Source organism: Microcebus murinus, chromosome 2 (assembly GCF_040939455.1).
Source record: "Microcebus murinus isolate Inina chromosome 2, M.murinus_Inina_mat1.0, whole genome shotgun sequence".
Taxonomy (NCBI): domain Eukaryota; kingdom Metazoa; phylum Chordata; class Mammalia; order Primates; family Cheirogaleidae; genus Microcebus; species Microcebus murinus.
Genome location: NC_134105.1, coordinates 82,214,887 through 82,228,077, shown reverse-complemented (window position 1 = coordinate 82,228,077; position 13,191 = coordinate 82,214,887). Strand labels below are relative to the sequence as shown.

The window sequence follows — 13,191 nt, the reverse complement described above, 5'->3', positions numbered from 1 at the left end:
TCCACCACTGATCTAATTGAGGCCCTCACTTTCTTGCCAGCCCCTGAGCTTTCTGTCACAGCAACACTGAAAGGCTAAGTAGCAATTTCCTGCCTTCCCCAAGTCATATCTCACCTGCATTTACTCATGCTGTCTTCACTCAACTAGAACATTTTCCCCTGCCCTCCTCCTTTCTACCTGGTTCACCCTACATATCCTTCAAGATTCTGCAAAAGTGTAATTTCCTCCAGGAAGACTTTATTCCCCACAACAGTATTAGTTGTCTACTTTGTGTCCCATAATACCCTGTGTTTAATAATCCATTTCATAACTGTCTCTTCCATGAGACTGTAAATTGCTTGTCATAGAGAAATGTCCTTTATTCAGCCTTGTATCTGAGCTCTTAACACAGTGCCTGGAGCCTACAAGAGATAGGGATATTTGACATTGATAATAGAAAATTATCATCATTAATGTAGCAGGGCCCAAAATTGAACCAAGATCTATCTGTACCTATATTTCACACATTTCCAGTGATGACAGGCTAAAGAGCATGGGGTGGGGGAATGAGGGAGAGCAGTCATTGTAAAAAACCCTGGAGCTGGAGTGCCTGGGTTTATATCCTACTGCTGTCAGTTTTAAACTGTATAGCCTGAAGCAAGATCCTTAAACAATGAATAAATTTGCAAAATGAAGAGTTTATGAGATTGTCATAATAACATCATGGGCAGAAGTATAGAATTTCTGCAACAATTAAGAAGGTTACCAGTTCCAACCCCCACACAAGATGATTTTGAAGGCAAATCCCAGCTTCCTATATCTATGGGGCTCACACTTTCCCTTTATCATAATTTTCTTTTGAAACACTGTGCAAGAATTGGATCTTAAATCCATCAGGACTTCTGTGAATCTCTGATTATATTACTCTGAAAGAGATTGCTTTGTACTTTTTCACTTACATATGAAAACTGCTTTTTTTCCTCTTCACTAAAGTCCCAAAAGTATTTCTAGAAAACTTAGATAAACTTAATTTATCAAAAACATCAAAGGGGGTTTTAACATATTAAAAGAAAAGCACAGGTGAAGATTTATGAAGTATATACTTTGGAGGAATTATTATTATATTATAAATATAAGTCTCCTTTTACAAAAGTAAGCTCTTTCAGAAAGTGAGAATTTTATATATTCAAAATAAATTTTAAAACTAAAAAGGTCATAGTATCTTTCTAGTTCAATGACTCTAATTATGACCTATATCATAATGTTTGATTTCTAACTTTTCCTTCTGGCCTCAGTTCCTATATCTATAACTCCCTAAGAAACAATTTCACATGAAATGCATATACCATGGTACTAATAGTAGTAGTAGTAGTAGACACTTACTATAGGCTAACACATATCAGAAACTGTTTTTGAATGATATATATGTGTGTATATAATGTGCACTTATTCATACATATACATAATACATACACACACATGCACACGTATCATTTAAGCCTTAAAAACAAACTTTCTCTCTTTTTTATCAAAGAGGAAAATAAGGCACAGAGTGTTTGAGGAATTTTCTCAGCCCACACAGTTTAAAACTGGTAGGGGTGGGATATGACGCCAGGCACTCTAGCTCTCCAGTGTCTTTACAATGACTGCTCCACTTCCCTCCTCCCATGTTCTTTAGCTTGTCATCACTGGATGTGTGTGAAATATAGACACAGGAAGATCTGGGTTCAAATCTGGGGCCTGCTACATTAATCATGGGAATTTGCTATTATCAATGAGAATTTGGCAACTTAATTAATTAAGTTCTACAAAAGGCAAGATCCTCATCTATAAAATGAAATTATTAAATTCAATGGCATTGTGGGGATGATACAATGAAACAGTATGTGTAGTTTGCAGCATGGGGCCCAGTGCATAGTAGGTGATTAATTAGTGATAATTTCCTTCTTTCTGGTTATCCCTCAGATACCTCAAATTTAAAATATCACAAGGTCAAACCCCAGATACTTGCCAATCCTTCCACATGTCTTAATATAGTAAGAAATTAACATGAATCCAATAATCCAATTAACATGTATTGATATCTGGGTATAATCCTTGGCTGATATCCTATGTCCTATATCTGAGTATATCTGGGTATAATCCTTGGCTGCTCTTTCTCTCTCTTCTACTACCACATCAAATCTAACATCTATTTGTTCTATCAGCTAAGTATTTCCCAAATCTCTCACCTCACTTGTTCTCTGACCTCCATACCACCACTGTCTCAATATGGGCTCTTAGAAACTCTCACCTAAGTTATCATAATAGTTCCCAAACTGATAACCCTGCCTGTGCTCCCTCCACTTCCTAGCTGATCAGTGGCTGTCTAAGTTACTAAATCTCTAAAAGGCACTCTCGTATTTAATAACCTTTGTGGTTTTTACATCATCAACAGGGAAAAATCCAAACACTAGCTTAGCAAGTCTGGTTTCATCCTGACTTAGCAAATTCAACTCCTATTACTCTATTCTCCACATGTAAAGCAACATGAAACATCAGGATGGGATGTGATATGATGGTTGGTTTCCTGTCTTTTGCACATACTCTTCCTTAGAACTTAAAAGACCATTGAAACCTCTGATATCAGATGGTAGATGCATTGATAGATATACAGGTGGATTGATAGATAAATTTACTAAGCAAGAAATTTGTTAAATCCATAAATCTGATTGTTCTCCAAGCACATTCCCTCACACTTCAGGGCCTATATCTTTCAGAGAGGAGGTGGTCTAAACATACAGAAAATCAGATTGAGGATAAAGATGAGATGATAAATTCCAAAGTTAACAGATTATCAGAATAGAAGTAAGGCATGGAAATAATAATTCACAGAGAGATATGAAAAGACACACATTTTTAATGGCATTATAAATAAAACCTTTTGGAATGCCATATTCTCCTGCTTGAACCACTTTTTTACTAATGGTAAGATTCAATGGATGTGGACTAGGAACCAAAGGCTGGGAATATATTCCACAAACCTCATCAGAACATAGAAGAACCTGAAACTGTCATATATATTTTGACTAACTGAAGCCACATACCACTAATTCTGGGGTACGAGGGCTATACTAAAGCCCAACTGCATTTGAAATGAGCCATTTAATCCAGTACCATGTCCTCCTCCCAGCAACTCCCCCATCGGATTCCTTATTTTCAAAGCCAGAGGCTAAACTCCCAGAACACAATGTGACAGTAAGTGGAACTGTATGTTTTTGCACACGGCATGCAGGACTGTTGTGTCATGTACAGAAAAGAATTGAAAGCAGAGATAGAAACACTAGTAAGATTACTGGGTATAGTCTTTCACATTCCTCACATACAAGGCAGAATTGCTAATGGAATATGACCCACTTACTAAGGCATAGATACCAACGACTGAAGCTGAGACAAGTCCTCTAGAGGGCCTCAGCGTATGGATGGCCATGGTGCTTGACAAATAGAGATAATGGCAGAGAACACAGAAGTACCTTTCAGGACTAGATGCCAGCATGCACGTGGACACTAGAAGAGACTAAGGAAACCACATCCACTACTTATCCACTTGCTGGAAGATGAAAACTTTTTATTCAAGAGTGAGTGGATGGGGCAGACAGAGGTCATGTTTCTGAAAAGATATCTACAATTGAGGAAAAGGAGACTTTGCTCTGAAACCTTAGAAGGAAAACATATTGAAAACACTTTTCTCCAAAAGATAGAAGAAATTTTTGGAAGATGTTTGAGAGATCGTGGTCAGTATATACCAAAAGGGAATAAATGGCCTGCCATGATAGTAGGGACACAGAAGGATCTGACTGCACTTAGAAAATGCCTCAGATCTCAACCATTGTGCATAATCAAAGCCCACTGAGATGCCTAAGAAAGCAAAAGAGTCAGTAGAAATCATCAATTGGGTCCCATGATTGGGAGGAAATTTGGGGGAAGTCCTCTTATAAAGTACAGACAGAAACAAAAAATATTAAGATATGTAAGGATAGGATATACATAAGAAATTAAACATATAGAGCTAGTCTAACAAATATGGAAGTTTCCGAGGAAAAAACAAGAAAAATAGAAACAGTGTGAATGATCAAAGTACAACAAAATAACCCTTCCAAGCTTAAAAATACTTTAGGTTACAAATCAAAATATCTCAGCAAATCATAGCCAAAATTAATGGAAAACTCATACACACTCTAGGAATTCAATACATCAATTAAAAAGAGAAAGCATGACTTTTAAACAAAATAAAGTGATGTTTCTTACAAGAAAATTACTAAATCAAACTGACAGAGAAAATTAAAGGTTGAACAAAACACTTCAGACAAAAATATACCTCCCTAAAAATTTGAAATAGTCATATTAAAGTTAGGATGATGATATTTTACAAAATATATATTTTCCTCATAAATCATATCCCCTATAATGTGAAGCTTATTACCTCAGAGAATTAGAGGAAAAGTAAAACCTGGATCAGAAAAGTCGCCAATCAGCTTTGAAATCACAATGCAGCACTGGTGTGCGGTGGGGCTGCCCCTACCATTACCCACACAGGCAGAAAAGGAAAACTCATACAGATATTTTTTTTCTGGGCTCACTTCTGGGACCAAATTTCACATGAGGAAAGCTCCCTCGGAGAAGGAGTTGGGCAAGGGAAGAAAATAAAGTCACTAATTAAAATATTAAATAAGAATAATGTTACTGGATTAGATTAATTTATTTATTCACCTCTATTCAGTGTGTGTGTAAAAGATGGGGAGAGAGAGAGAAAGAGAGAGAGAGAGAGAGGCAGAGACATGGTAAGGGGTTGGTGTTGGTTCATAAGATTCTTCAGTGTATAAATCCTGTCAAAGGAATCTACAGTCTTTTTGCATATTGCAAATCTGAGTATAGTCTAAGTGACTGGGGCATGTCAACATGGCATAGCAGTTAAAATCACGGATTCTGGAGCCAGACTGCCTGGTTTAGAATAAAGTTTCTTAACCTCTCCATGTCACAGCACCCTCAGATAATAAATGGAGATTGTAAGATCTATTACGCAGGGGTTGTAGTAAAGATTAAATGGATATGTATGTGTAAAGTGCTTAGTTTGTGGTGGAAATTTTATTTAATAAACGTGTGTCCCTGTTATGTTAATATCCAGGAAAATAAATGCATTCCTTAAGACTCTTTGGTTTGACTATTTGAAAATACTCTAAATTGAAGTAGAATAGGCAAAAGGAGGATGTGGCTCATCTAATACAGCTGTAAAAAGAACATAAGATATAACTGGAGCCAAGTTTTAAGCACCGCAAAAACTCTCCCTTCACTTCTTCTTATCCATTTTATCCTCCCAAGTCAGCAATCAAAGGTATGATTCCCACTGAGTTCCAGGGCCCATGCATGCCTAAGCCAATCACTACCACCAGTTAGGCAAGATCCACATAAAGACAGTAGCTCCCACTTGCAATCACATGGGTAGAAGAGATAAAAAATGATTAACATCCTTTGCTTTGTGCCTGGCTTCTTCTAAGCATTTACCTGTGTGAACTCATTTATTGCTCACAATAAACCAATGAGATATTATTATTTCCAGTGTACAAGAGAGATAGCAGAGGCCAGAATGATTCAGAAATTTGCCCAAGGCCCCACACCTAGTTATTGGTGAAGTTAACATTTTAAACAAATCAATACAAATGATCAATCTATTCTCAAAATCTTAGCTCTGACTCACTCCAGACACCTTGAAATATATATCATAGGGATACAAGAGAAATACACAAATGTTTACAATGGCTAGTTCTAGGTTACAAGCTTATAGTGGGATTTTTAAAAATAATTTCTCTATAGTCCAAGTTCTAAAACAAACCTTATTACTTTTTTGATCAGATAAAAATAATAAAGTTTATTTTCAATTAATAGCTCCCAAGATTAAAGACTAAAGCAATGTACTTAGTTGGGCTAAAATAGAATTATTAGGTTATTAACTATGAAATGTCTGACTTCATTAAGTACTAAGTTTGACAGTTGATATCTCAGACATTTCACTTTGACACTTTTTTTTTTTAGTGTGAAAATATGTCCTTATTCTTTCAATGCTCATTTTGGCTCATGATTATATTTCAGTTTTTTTAGAGTAATTTTTGTGAAACCATGGATAAGTCAAAAATTCATGTTAGTTTTGAATATCAGTTCCATCATGGAACCAATGCAGTGCAGATAGCTCGAAATATCACTGAAGTGTTTGGGAAGGATGTGGCTAATGAACTCACAGTACATCAGTGGTTTGAGAAGTTCCATTCTTGTGATTTTAATCTTGATAATGAGCCATATAGGTGACCCAAGACCAAGGTGAATAATGATGAGCTGAAAGCTGTAATGGAAGCAAATCCATCTCAACCTTCATGTGAATTAGCAGCAAGATTTGATGTTACTATTCCAACAATACTGGACCATTTGAAACAAGTGGGCAGGATAAAGAAGCTGAATGGATGGCTACCACATGCATTAAATGAGAATCAGAAGAGAAATAGTTTTGAAGCTTGGCTTTCTTTGCTGTCACAACATGAAGGGGAACCATTTCTGCACTATATTGTTACATATGATGAAAAATTGGTTCTTTTTGACAACTGCAAGCATTTGGCACAAGGGTTGGATAGAGATGAAGTGCCAAAACACAGTCCAAAATCAAATATTCATCCAGAAAAGCTAATGGTGTCTGTTTGGTGATCCAGCGCTGGTAGTATCCACTACAGCTTCATGAAACCTCATTGATTGATTACACTGGGTGTCTACTGCACCCAATTGGACAAAATCATGAGAATGCTTACAATTAAGCAGCCAAGACTGGTCAATAGAGTCAGGCCAATCTTCTTGCAAGACAACACTCACCATATGTCACACAAACAATGCTGCTCAAACTGCAGAAGTTGGACTTGCAAACTCTCTGTCATCCCCTGTATTCACCAGACTTTGCACCAATGTCTACCACTTCTTCCTGGCTTTGGGCCACTTCTTGCAAGGAAAAATATTCAATTCTTAACAAGCTGAGGAAAACACCTTTCACAATTTCATTGCCACTTGCTCTCCAGTCTTCCTCACTGTTGGCATAAACAAGCTACCCTTAAGTTGGGAAAACTGTGTCAATAGTTTGGGTGCATACTTTGATTAATTGCACTGCTTCTTGTTTGAGATATAATAAACTAAACTTTTGATTTGAAATTAGACATTTCCTATTTAATGACCTAATATTAATAATTACAAAAAAGGAATAAAGATACTATAGTGAAGAAAAGAAGGCCGGGTGCGGTGGCTCGCACCTGTAATCCTAGCACTCTGGGAGGCCAAGGAGGGTGGATCGTTTGAGCTCAGGAGTTTGAGACCAGCCTGAGCAAGAGTGAGACCCCATCTCTACCAAAAATAGAAAAAATTAGCCAGGTATGTTGGCCCATGACTGTAGTACCAGCTACTCGGGAGGCTGAGGCAGAAGGATCACTTGAGCCCAGGATTTTGAGGTTTCTGTATATAATATATACATATTCTGTATATAATATATATTATATATATTTACATAATTATATATATATAATATATATATATTATAGTGAAGAAAAGAAAACAGACGAATCAGGAGATTGAAATATATTGACAGATGACCTAGGTTGGAGGATGTTGTAATCCAGAATGTGTCTCAAAGGGACCACAAAGGAGGAGGGAGTCATTCTTCCCATTGGAGCCTAGAAAATCTCTGAGCTCTGAGTCTCCAAGAACAATGGAAGACCAGCTATAAACAAGGGGGATTTCTTGAAGGTCAGCATCTAGAATAACTGAACCAGTTAACCACTAATTACTTCTTCTATGTTGGAGAAGAGGACAACTCAGCATTACCCCAAACAGAAAAATAATCATTAGCTTCTTCTCCAAAAATAATGAAGTACATTTCCTTGGGGCTAACATTTCTAGGAGGCCAATGCCTTATCCATTAGGCCACTGGGGGCTAACATTTCTAATATGAGAAATATTCAAATGTTGGTGCCTGATCCCATTCTATCTTCCCTAAATAAAACATACATACTAAAATATCTAGAATAACCACTGCAAAAAAAAAATGATGAAAATAAATGGACATCATCTGTAAATTGACCCAAGATAAAATAGAAATCTGATTAGTAGTATAAATATTAGATAAATTGAGTCAATAGCTAAAATAGTTTTCACAGTTAGAAGAAAAAATAGAATAAAGAGAAGACAAAAAATGTGTCATCAATATAAATAAAGATAAAAAGTGAAACAAATAAATACAGTAAAGTGAGAAAAAATAAGGTGGTAGAAATGAATTCAAAAAATTAATAATGATAGCAACTCTATGGGGAAATTTTTTCAGTTAATGAACTGAGGGTTTTGATGGATTTTTTTTCATATTGTTATTTTTTTGTTAAATCCACCCCAAGCTGTTTATAAAAGACATGGTTAAAACATAAGTACAGTGCTCACTTGGATAACACATATGTTTAAAGTAGAATGATAAGAGAAGATTATGATGACTCCTGCATTAGGATAACATGCAAATTCGTGAAGTGTTCTAGATTTTTGTACTGAAAACTTAAAATGAGTAAATTTTATGTTATGTGCTTTTTACCACAATAAAAAAATAATAATAACATAGGATAGTTGAATATAAAGAACTTTGCCATGTGCTGATCAAAAGAAAACTGATATAGCAAAATGAATATAAAATATAATAAACTTTATGGCAAATAACACTACTAGAAAAAAGAAAGTCATCTCTTATTTATGAGATTAAATTCATTCAGAAGACACAATAATTCTAAATTTATTGCACCTAGTAACAGTTTTGAATACAGTCAATTCTCATCATTTATGGTTTCAACATTTGCAAATCCTCCCACTCATTAAAATTCATTCACATCCCCAAAAGCAATAATCATAGCACTCTTGTGGCTGTTTGCAGACATGTAGAGAATAGCAAAACATTTCAGTTGCCCAACTGAAATGCATGGTTTCAGCAGAGGTTGAAGGAGGAAGACAAAATTCTGCCTTCTGGTTTCAACTCTCATATTGCAAACAGGTGTCCTTTTCATGGTCTGTTTAGTGCTGTGTCTTTCATATTGTGGTGCTTTTTGTTTAGTGATTTCACTGTTTAAAATGGCCCCTAATAGTAATACTGAAATTCTGTTTAAAGTTCATAAGCACTAGAAGGGCATATTTTACTTTCCAGAGAAAATACCTGTATTAGATAAGCTTCATATAAGCATGAGTTACAGTGCTGTTGACAATGAATTTAATGTCAATGAATCAACAATGTATATTAAATTAAATGTCTTGAAACAGAAACATACATAAAAAAAGATTATGTTTTGGTCAGTTGATGGAAATGTTGTGACCAGAGGCTCATAGGAACCTAACCCTGTATTTCCCTTGGAATAGTGGTTCAATGTGCACTACTTTAGTGTTCACAGCAACTTTATAGAACAGAATTACTAATAAATAAGAATTGACTATATATAAAGCAAACACTGATGCAACTACAAATAAAAACATATAGATCTTCTGACAAAATGCAAGATTTAATATTCCCCCTCCAGTAACTGATAGATCAAGCAGACAAAAATAAGTCAGTAGAAACAGGAAAATTTTGAGCTACACAATCACCATATTTATTCTGCAGGCAAATCAACATCAAGCCACTCTGATAGGATGCAATGAGAAGAATGCAGTGTCAATTCTGTGTTATTCCTGCATGGATGTATAATCTGAATCTAATCATGAGAAAACACTTGACAAACTCAAACTGAGATAATTCTACAAAGTAGCCTGTATATTTCAAAATTGTCAAAGTCATGAAAGAAAGATGAACAGAGCTATTCTATATTAAAGGAGACTAATAGAAAATGAAGTAAAGACAATACATGATACTGGATTGGATTCTGGACCTAAATAAAAATATAGTTATAACAGACATTGTTGGGAGAATTGACAAAATTTGAATATAGACATTATTATGATAATTTATAATATTTGATTATGGACTATGGATTAGATAATAGTACAGTATTAATGTTAAATTTCCTGATTTCAATAATCGTGCTATGTTTGTATGAGAGAATGTTCTAGATATTTAGGAGATATACACTGAAGTATTTTGAGGTCACAGGTATGAGGTCTGCAACCTATTCTCAAATAGATTTTAAGTAATATAATAGGATGAGAGGAGAGAGAAGGAGGGGGAAGAGGAATCATAAAGCAAATAGGAAAAATCATAAATAAGTGGTGGATATGATTAAAGGTATATAGGAATTCTTTGTACTATTCTTGAAACCTTCCTAAGATTGAAGTTATACTCCCTAAATTGCCAAAACCCAAAAAATCTTAGGTACAGAAATGAGGCTAGGAATAATTGGAAAATAAGACATCCCAAGAGGATAGAGATGTTCATATTTCTAGAAATAAACTTCATTAATAGAAGATCACCATAATGTGTTAATTAGCACCAAAATAAAGCATATGGAGAACAGCAACAAAGAGTATGGAACAGATAAAACTCAGATTAGAAGTTGGCATTAGGAAGAATGATTATCAAATACCAAGAGTAGCCACAAGGCTTTGTGGGGGGTTTTTTGCTTGTTTTTCTTTTCTTGTGTTTTTATATGAAAAACAGGTTTTATTCACAGAAGTCAAGAAGTACTTTAATTTCCAGACATCTTAATTTATTATATCAACAATGTATTTCCATTAGATTCCTCATACATCAAATTTAAACTTTCTATGAAAAAGCCATTTCTTAAACTTAGATGTTGCTCTGTGGTTTCTAACTGTGCTGGTGACAAGTAAGCACAGGGCTCAGTGTATAAGGTGTTAAAATACATCCCAAACATTTCAATATTTGAAGGAAAAGTAAACCTATCAGTAATACATGGATAGTTAGTCACTGAGACAACAATTACTGAGATAACCATTGGTGATCTTTTGAAAGCAGCAGTTATTTCAGAGACTGCAACATTTTTGAGACAATTTCTTCACAGATTTTCACTTTCTCCATTGCTTCATGCAACATTTTGAGAAATATTTTCTTCTTTTATTGGTGCATAATTACTTTTTTTCCTAGCATGGTGGCAACTTTTCCCGAGCGTCTTCTCTGTTCTCAACTCACAAGCTCCATCCTGGTTGCTCTCAGAAACCAAGGAATTCTTTTCTACCTCACATCACTTCTTCCTGCCATTTCTTTTTCACTGTTTGTTGGTGTGTCTAACAGCTTTTTAATGTCTTCTTCTATTTTATAATTTTGTAAAAATTTTTCTAGAAATTCATCAAAAATGACAGGTTACCTCTACCTCCTGGAGATGGGGAATAACTTGCCTTGGATGACAGATATTTCATTTCCAAAATCAAAGGGGCAGCCATAAGGCTTTGTAAGAAATATTTATTCATACTTCATTGATTTTAAATAATTAATTAAGCACCTAAAATTTACTGGGTATTGTGGCAGGAACTACAGATACTAGAGATCATTTGGTAGAGTGTCTTGATATCAAATTAGCAGTTTTCCACTTAAAAGAATTAACAAGAAAAAAATCAAACAATCCCATCAAGAAATGGGTGATGAGCCGGGCGCGGTGGCTCACGCCTGTAATCCTAGCTCTTGGGAGGCCGAGGCGGGCGGATTGCTCAAGGTCAGGAGTTCAAAACCAGCCTGAGCAAGAGCAAGACCCCGTCTCTACTATAAATAGAAAGAAATTAATTGGCCAACTGATATATATATAAAAAATTAGCCGGGCATGGTGGCACATGCCTGTAGTCCCAGCTACTCGGGAGGCTGAGGCAGAAGGATCGCTGGAGCCCAGGAGTTTGAGGTTGCTGTGAGCTAGGCTGACGCCATGGCACTCACTCTAGCCTGGACAACAAAGCGAGACTCTGTCTCAAAAAAAAAAAAAGAAATGGGTGATGGAAATGAAGAGAAACTTCTCCAAAGAAGACAGAATAATGACCTGCAAACATATAAAAAAAAATGTTCAACATCTCTAATCATCAGAAAAATGCAAATCAAAACCACAGTGAGATACCACCTAACCCCAGTAAGAATGGTCTATACCAAGAAATTCCAAAACAACAAATGCTGGCGAGGATGCGGAGAGACAGGAACACTCTTACACTGCTGGTGGGACTGCAAATTAGTGCAACCTTTGTGGAAAAGAATTTGGAGATACCTCAAACAGCTAGAAATAGAAATACTATTCGACCCAGCAATAGCATTGTTGGGCATCTACCCAAAAGAGCATACGACATTCTATTATAAAGACATCTGCACCCGAATGTTTATGGCAGCACAATTCACTATTGCACGGTCATGGAAACAACCCAAGTGCCTGTCAATTCATGAGTGGATAATTAAAATGTGGTATATGCTCACAATGGAATATTACTCAATTCTAAGAAATGACAGTGAGCTAGTACCGTTTATGCTATCCTGGATTAAGTTTAAGCCCGTGATCCAAAGTGAGGTGACACAAGACATGGAAAATGGGCCCCACATCTACTCGTCATCAAATTGGTACTGCCTGATTAAAACTATGGTTCTCAAATGGTGGTAATGTTCACCAGGGATTGGAGTGGAGGGAGACCCAATCTTAGGGATGTGGTCAGCATTTTGGAGGGGAAGGGCATAACTCTAACCCTTCTTAGGGAGAGGCAAAGATATACAATGTAACCAAAATGTAAGAAAGAAAGAAAGAAAGAAAAAGAAAGAAAGAAAGAAAGAAAGAAAGAAAGAAAGAAAGAAAGAAAGAAAGAAAGAAAGAAAGAAAGAAAGAAAGAAAGAAAGAAAGAAAGAAAAGAACCTTTTTATCGGGTAGTGGGCAGGCGGGAGCGGGGAGGAGGAGGAGAAGGGTGTATACTTACATAATGTATGCAGTGCGCACCACCGGGGGCTTGGACATGCTTGAATCTCTGGCACATGGGGGGGAAGGGGGGCCAGGGGCAACATTTGTAACCCTAACAATATTTGTACCCCCATAATATGATGAAATAAAAGGAAGAAAAAAAAATTAGTAGTTTTCCAATTTCTGGAAGACAGAATGACAAGACAAAGGCAGAGTGCAGAGCCCCATTTGGAGATAGGACTTAGAGTCAATGATGCAAACAAAAGCAAAGTTATAAAAATTAAGGTACACAGGATGAGCACCTTAAAACAGAAGT

General features: G+C 36.0%; 1 non-coding gene across 1 annotated transcript; it reads left to right on the top strand.

Annotated features, from left to right (window-relative positions):
* The first annotated feature begins 8,464 nt into the window (after positions 1–8,464).
* Positions 8,465–8,570, top strand: LOC142869768 (U6 spliceosomal RNA). Its single transcript, XR_012918336.1, has one exon. It is a non-coding gene; the product is annotated as a U6 spliceosomal RNA (small nuclear RNA).
* The last annotated feature ends 4,621 nt before the right edge of the window (positions 8,571–13,191 follow it).